This window comes from Pinus tabuliformis, chromosome 4_1 (genome assembly GCF_031772625.1).
Source record: "Pinus tabuliformis cultivar Carrire ecotype Pingquan chromosome 4_1, CPIR1, whole genome shotgun sequence".
Lineage (NCBI taxonomy): Eukaryota > Viridiplantae > Streptophyta > Pinopsida > Pinales > Pinaceae > Pinus > Pinus tabuliformis.
This window is the reverse complement of record NC_142303.1, coordinates 880,063,940-880,072,303: the sequence shown is the minus strand read 5'-3', so window position 1 is coordinate 880,072,303 and position 8,364 is coordinate 880,063,940.

Here is an 8,364-nt window from a genome sequence, read left to right as displayed (position 1 = left end):
CAATGGCACAGGCAGTACATGATCGGATGTACTTTCCAACATCCTGTCGAAGATTCGGCCAATAGAAATAGTTTTACAGTACTGCCACTGTTTTCTCGACCCCGAAATGCCCAGCAGCCCGACTGTAGTGTGCTTCCCAAATCATCTTGGCACGCTCGCTTGAAGGAACACAAAGGTGACCGAGGTGGCATAATAGGGCATCCTGGAGGTGAAAATCTGCAACCTTCCGACCCTCCAAGAGTGTCTGGTATGTGTGGCCGAATTCTGGGTCGCTTTTGTAGAGAAGTGGCCAATCAGAAGTCTCGTGCCCGCAAGAGTTGAGCACGGTGGTTAGCGCCATGATCGGTGGTCGACTGAGGCAATCTGCAACATTATTGGTACTGCCCTTTTTGTACTTGATATTCAAGTGAAACTGTTGCAGGTATGTAGACCACTTCTGATGGCGATCATTCTGCAATTTCCCTTGGGTCTGTATGAACTGCAGAGGTCGGTGGTCTGTGTGGATGACCGTTTCCTTCCCCAAAATGTAATGCTTCCACTGTCGGCAGGCCTGTACAATGGAATACATCTCTTTATCATAAGTGGGGTACTTCCGGACTGTGTCTGAAAGTGTTTCACTGTGATATGCCACTGGATGTCCATGTTGAGTAAGGACTGCCCCGATAGCATAGTCAGACGCATCTGTCTCGACCTCAAATGGTTGTTGTAAATATGGTAACGCGAGCACTGGTGCCGTGCAGAGGCGATCCTTCAACTCCCTGAATGCCTTCTGTTGAGATTCAGACCAAAAGAATTCTGCTTTCGCCCTACCCTTGGTGACTTGACTCAAGGGCCAAGAAATATGAGAAAATCCCAACACAAACCTGCGGTAGAAGTTGGCAAGACCTAGAAAGCTGCGGAGCTCTGTTAGAGTGGTTGGAGAGGGCCAATCCCGAATGACTTGGACCTTGGCTGGATCGACATGCACCCCCTGTTCATCAATGATGTATCCCAGATACTGAACCTCGGTCATGCCAAAAGTGCATTTCTCCAAATTGGCACATAGCTTGTGTTGCCGCAGTGTTTGGAGAACCTGTCGGATGTGGTGGAGGTGCTCTTCCCAACTCTGGCTGAAGATCAGAATGTCATCCAAGTATACTACTACAAAGGAGTTGGTGAATGGCCGCAAGATGTCATCCATTAGCCTCATAAAGGTTGCAGGAGCATTCGTCAATCCGAAAGGCATGACCAACCATTCGAAGAGGCCCTCCTTGGATTTGAAGGCAGTCTTCCACACATCTGAGGGTTCAATTGGTACCTGGTGATATCCTGACTTCAGATCGATCTTGCTGAAATATTTCGCCCCCTTTAGTTGGTCTATGAGGTCATCAATCCGTGGGATCGGGTACCTATTACAGACAGTGTTCTTGTTCAGCGCCCGATAGTCAATACAGAGTCTCCACGTCCCATCCTTCTTTTGTACCAACACTATAGGGCTCCCACAGGGCGAAGAACTCGGACGGATGTGACCTTTCTGCAGGAGCTCCTGAATCTGCCTCTTGATTTCATTGTTCTCCAGAACGGAGCGCCGATAAATTGGTCCATTGGGTAGCGGCGCACCTGGGGTCAGATCGATGGAGTGCTTGACTTGACAGTGCAGAGGAACCCCTGCCGGGGAGGTGAAGATGTCTTCGTACTCCTCCACAATCTTGTCCATCTGTAGCTGCCGTGCAGAGGGACCCTGTTTGGAGGCTGCGGCCACTGTCTTCTTCTTCCCTTGAGGGCGTATCATCAGGAAAACAAATTTCCTGGTTTTGGAAATGATCTTACTGCACTGTTTTGCAGTAATCAAAGAGATGGCGGTAGGTGGTGCTACCTCTGGTATCCTGAACAACTTATTTCCCAATGTAATAATAACAACACGGGGCCTTGATTCATACACAACATGTCGCTTCCACAAGTATGGTTGTCCTAGTAATACATCACAAACTTCAAGGGGAGCAATGTCACACAATACCTCATCCGTGAAGGGCTTGATGTTGTATGGAAGGCGACACTGCTAGCTCACGCGAAGATCTCGCCCTTGGTGAAGCCACCCAATGGTGTATGGTTGTGGATGTGCTGTGGTCGGTAAGCCCAACCGCTTCATGACCTCTGCCGAAATGAGGTTCTTTTGACTCCCGCTATCAACAATGAACTGTATCGGGGAGCCCTTTACCCACATCTGGGAGTGGAAGAGACGCTCCCCCTCCTCTGGATCTTCGGGTTCATTTTTCTGGATCTTTGCGGTAGCAACAGTGGCGCTGGGATTCGCATCAATGATCTGCTTCCCTTTTTCATACCCCTTATCGGGTTCTGACTCAAAGTCAGAACATGCATCTAATTCTGAAACCTTTAGCTCAGCCACCAGTGACTGCTTGGCCCGACACTCACTTGTGTTGTGAGTGGAGCTCTTATGGAACTAGCACCATTTTCCAGTGTACTTTCTCGGCTTCGCGGCGTTGCTCTTTGCTTGCAGCTTCGGCTGGTTGTCTTGGGCTGTCCCGCCTTGCCTTTGTCCTTTGTTCTGTGGTTTAGGGGCACCTTTCCCCTGCTTTGGATTCATAGATCCAAAGTCTCGCTTCTTTTGTTTAAACTTCTGCTCGACCTTGACGGCATACCGGTATGCTGCGCCGAGCGAGGGGATGTTTAGGAACTGTATTTCTTCCTGGATGTACTTGTGCAAGCAGCCAAGGTATTTGAGTATCAAATGTTGCTCTGAATCCCTGATACCCAACTTTGTGCGAAGGGTATGGAAAATATTGGTGAACTCTGGCACGTCTTGGTCCCTTCCCTGCCGCAGCGTGGTCCACTTTATGTATTCATCCTCATAGCTTCCGACAGGGTAGTACTGCTCCTTGATGGCATCCCGGAATGAATCCCAGGTGGGTGCGGCTGAAAATAGTGAGCCAGTACTTTCATCCTTCTGCTCGCAGTAGGTTTCCCACCAGTCCTTGACGTGGGGGGCTGCTTTGAGAAGAGCAAAAACAATCTTTTCCCGACTCGAAAATTCATGAACAGAAAAATAACCCTCTAGCAGATTTAACCATTTATCTACGGCATCGGCGTCTATCTGACCCTCGAATATGGGGATTTCAAAATTAACTTGTACCTTAAAGGGTGTGGCGTTTCCAGAGGAGCTGCTGGAAGCCGATGCGCCGCTTCTGGGTAGCCGCTAAAGGATCTGCACAAAGTTGTCCATCATCGCTTTCCGTTGTCGCTCGGGCGCTTCTTCGAGCAATATTTTGATGGGATCTCCTGCCCCCTCGTCTTTCTTCTCGTCCGCCATGGGAGGCCGTCGGGATTTGCGAGGCTGGTCTTGCAAAGGTTCAACCAGTTCAAGCCCTAACTCCTTATATCCCGACCTTGTTGGGGACATACAAAGAAAAACAGAGAAAAAGCAGACCGCTCTGATACCACTGATCCGGATTTAAACAGGAACGCAACAAATTACAGAGATAACCATATACACAGAGATGCAGCGGAAATAATACTTCATTTCATTAATGGAAAATACTGGAATATGCTTACAAACAGAAATGGAAATAAACTAGCTAGGGCGATGGTAGCTTATCTCTGAGAAGAGATGTGATGGCTACATGCCTCTGAACTGTGTTACAATGAGGCTTGAAGGCCTATTTATTGTTGAGAAACAATGGAAAAACCCTTAACATTCCAAAACCTAACCCTAGGAGACGAAACGCCAAACTGTGGGCCCCGTTTGGGGGTAAGTTGGTACATCCACTTCCCGGGGTCGTAACTTTGGCATATGATCTCCGTTTGACGCGTACAATAGCTCATTAGAAAGATCTATCCGAGCACTATCATTGTTGGAACGGGCAACACCAGTCCATTCCATGGACTCGTGTTGCCCCCGGATTCCCCAAAAAACATCGTTTAGGGCCTCAAAACGGCTCCGGAAGTTCAGGACCCGAAAAACTGCTAAAAATAGTAAGTTGTGCTACAATTAAGGAAACTGAAAATGCTGAGAAAGAAAATGGTGGGGGTCCAGGTGGACTTGGCAGGTGGCCACCAATATCCACCTGGATCATATATTTGGCTATAAGATCCCAGAATACATGATCAACTTGATGATTCTTGTAACTTTCTGGTTGTGAAAACTGATCTTCAACAACAGTGTACTCTTCCTCAATCGTGAAAGAGAAAGGAAGCAACACTCTCTCCTTATGTGCTGCCATAAAAATATTTTTAAAAGAATGATCACAACCACGAAGACTATATGGTTGAATTTGACCTTGTAAACATTCAATATCTTTCTCAATGTCTTTGGCAAACTCATCCAAAAATTTCATCTTATCCTCTGCCTTGCAGTCAAATGATTTTAGATAAGAAGACAAGGACAAAGAAAGATTTTCAACTATTTCTTCATTAATATGATGATCATTCCACTGTTTGAAAGCTTGAATTGAAGGAGAGTTTTCCACCACATCTGATCTATCCATCCATTCCTCCAAAAACATAAGCCAAAAGTCTTCAAATGACTTAATGGATTTGGTAGGAAAGCTTTCATTCCATTGTTTACATTTCCCTTGAAATGAATCATAGAACAACATAATGCAAACATCCTCATGTTTAACTCTAAGAAGCTCTGTAAAATCACAAAAATCTGATATATGCTTCAAAGTTAAACTCAAATCTTCTCCATTGAATTTTGGACCATTCCTTAGAAAATATGCATCCTTGGGAAAATGATTTGGGAAACCATGAATTCCTGAAAAATTTATGCATGCATACCTTGAAATAAGAATGGTAGCATCTGGGTCCTTCATAACTCCAGTGGAATCACCATGAATCTATGAATTTCGAATTCTTCAACAATGGAGTCGCCAAGGTAGATTTGCAGCCTCAAAAAGATTTCTGAGCTCCTGCTACCTTCAGAAGTTCAGTCTCTTGATTTCGGGAATGAATAATCTTCAGACTCCCGGCAGACGCACCAAAATGTTATCACCAAAATAGGACCCTGATAGGCTACTGATCAGACTATCTCAGTGTAACTATTTCAAACCAATCTTTTAGCTAAGGCTTAGCCTCCTTAGCCTGAGAGGGCTCTCTCAAAGGGTTAATGATATTGATTAAAGATATGGATAGATGGCTAACTCTATGGTTTGTGATTTTATATGTTTGTAGATTGGAAGATGGAGACTTGCTACCATTGGGCTATGGAGTCAGTGACAGAGATAAGGATAACAAATAGCTCTTCTTATAAAATTGAGGCTTGTATATACTTCAATGAAAGAGTGACACATTCAAGAAAGTCTCAATAACTTGAAGTTCATAGGAGTCAGAGCATGTGGGCATGAATTCTGAGTAATGATACATCAAGGTATTCAAAAGGAAAGAATTTAAAGTGATAGATTAGAGTTTAATACCTACATGCAATTCAGGGCATTCAGCATTTAAACATTCAGAACATAAACTCATATGGGACCACACAGTTTATGAATGTATACAGGAAGTCAGAGCACATTCAGTGAATTCTGAGTGATTATACATCCATACCACTGTAATAATTAAGGAAAGGACAACATCACATATTCTGAACATAGAAAATCCTTCATGAATCCTGAGAAGTAAGCATTAAGACTATGGAAGTAAAGCATTTCAAGGATAAAAGATGAAGCTCACTGAAGTACACTAAGAATCTCAGCTTCAGAAAAGTCCAACTGCTTCTGTATATATCAATCCCTGCATATCATTTACAAAAGTAGTATTTTTCTCTAACATTTTCCAACCCCTTGTACATCAGCTCTTCTGCTATATATAGAGCTCTTTACACAACTTAGATTCCTCTTCTAGGATGAGGAAAATTTGAATTCTACCTGACCTGACACCTAATGACACTCAAAACTAACTATTAAATGCAAATGACACCTAACTAGCAGTCCTAGAGACCTAATACAACTAGGAGTGTATCTCCTTATCATGATTACAACAACCTTATCTAAGCATTAAACACTCCTTTTGACAAACAAAAATCCATGAAGTCGAATTTGATGAAGCCCATAACCTTCCAGCTGGCCCTTGATGACTCATCCTTTTGGTGTTCCTAGAAACTAGGAGACTGTCCCTTGCTCTGTTCTGGGTGAAAAATAGGTCTTGGGACAGAGATCATACCTTCTCGTACAAAATTTATTTGGAAAAACTGAAGGAGGCTTTTGTGAACCAATCTATGTTGAACAAAAACCTCTCTTGGCTTTTTGAAAAACCTTCCCTACCTCCCAGAATGTGTCTTTGAAAAACCTGTGTCAAACAGAGAAATATGCCTGTGAAAAACTTGCACCTACAACAATTTCGTAGCGCAAGTTTTAGTCACCCGTTTCTCCCAGATCATAATCAATTTGAAGAAAATGAAAGAGTTTTTTCTAGTTCAATGTGTTAGGAATAAAAACCTCTTTCAATTTCCAAAAATATGCTTTCAGTTTCTCTAGAGACCTCTTGGAATTTAACCACCTAAAACAGTTTTTTTTCCTGAAAAACGTTGCTTCAGTGATTTCGCAGCACAAGGTTGAGCACGTGTATATGTATTCATTTATTGTATTTCCTTTTCTATTAGGACTCAAAAATCCTCAAGTGAATGATGATAGCTTCAGATGATGCCTTGTATGCCTTGTAGACATTCCCCTTTCAAAATTCCCGTTGTAGTGAGATTTCTTTATGGAGATTCTTGTAGCTGGCTCAACTATATCTTTAAGTAATTTAAATTGTAATATACCTCCAGCTGCTCCTGAATTTGCAACCACAAGAAGTGTTCCCCTGCTTCCATGATGGCCACTTTACTTTCACTATTAAAGGAATCAATCACTGATAGCAACCACATTGCAACTGTTCTGGCTGAAACATAGGTCTTGGGACAGAGTTCATATCTTCTCATAAAAGCTGTATTTGGAAAAACTGAAGGAGGATTTTTTGAACCAATCCATGATTAACAAAAACCTCTCTTGGTTTTTTGAAACATATTTCCTACTGCCCAGAATGTGTCTTTGAAAAACAGGTGTAAAACAGGAGATGAAAAACTGCACCTACAGCAGTTTCGTAGCGCAACTTTGGTCATTAATTTCTCTCAGATCATAATGTATTTGGAGAAAGTGGAAGAGGTTTTTGTACTTAAGTATCTTAGGAATGAAAACCTCTTTCACTTTTTAGAGATGAGTTTTTTAACTGCTCAGAAACGCTCCTAGAAGTTGACTGGTTAAAAACAAGGAGAGAAAGTTCCCCCTTTTTATGCTTTTCATTCTTATGCTTGTCTTCGAATCCTTCTGCTGACCATGTTGTCTCCTTTGCTTGATGTTTATACCTTGTAAGTAATCCCTTTCCTTGAATTGGGCAATCTCAAGGTTGGTAGACATCAATTTCTTTTCTGACTTCCTCAAAGCTACATTCTTCTTCTTGAGTGCTAACTGCCTTACTTGAGTTTAAATGGAAAACTCTGATGTATGTTGAACCTGAGCTTTGCCATGTGCTTCTTATGAATGAAAGGAGCATGAGAATAACCAAGACCAATTCTCCCTTACCTTACCATTTTCCTTTGAAATCTTTTCAGTGATAACAGAGTGCATGAAGGTTTGTCCTTTTGTACATTGTTTGTCTTCCTCTGCTTTCATTTCAGCTTCATCTTTTCCTTGTTCTTCCATGCAGAGGGTTTTGATGATCTCCCAACCTCTGGGTTCACATTCTTGCCTCTAGCTTTTAGATGTGTAGCCTGAACTGATACATCATCTAGGCTAGTGGGATTAAACATGAGAATGGTGTGCTTCAAATAGCTATGCAAACCACCTATATACTTCAAAAACGTTTTAGGTCAGTCTAGAGATATGCCTATAGTTAAAGCTCTTTTTCTAAATTCCTAGGTATAACTTTGTACACTTTGGCCCTTTAATTGGCGAAGAGTTTGCTAACTCATCATTTCTTGCTACATATAATGTTGTGGGGAAAAATGCCTATTTAGGATGATCCTATCCACCTAAGGTGTGACAGCGCCTTAGCAACAAACGAATACAGCTATTATGATTCTTTCCTTTATGAAATGTGAAAGAGGGGAGATTGGCAAAATTACCGTTGTCTTCCGGTTGTCCCTCGATCTAGATCCTCTTCTCTTTGTGTGTCCACAGCTACTTGCCTCCTCGCTTGATCAAGAGAACAACTACTTGAATCCCACAAGATCACAAGAGAACAGCTACCTGTGACAAGAGAACAACTACTTGCAACAAGAGAAGAACACAATACAAAGGCAAATATACATATTCATAAATGATTCAGGATTAGAAGTAAATCAAATATACTAATGCAATCATACAAAATACACCAGCATATAGGAAAGAATCAAGA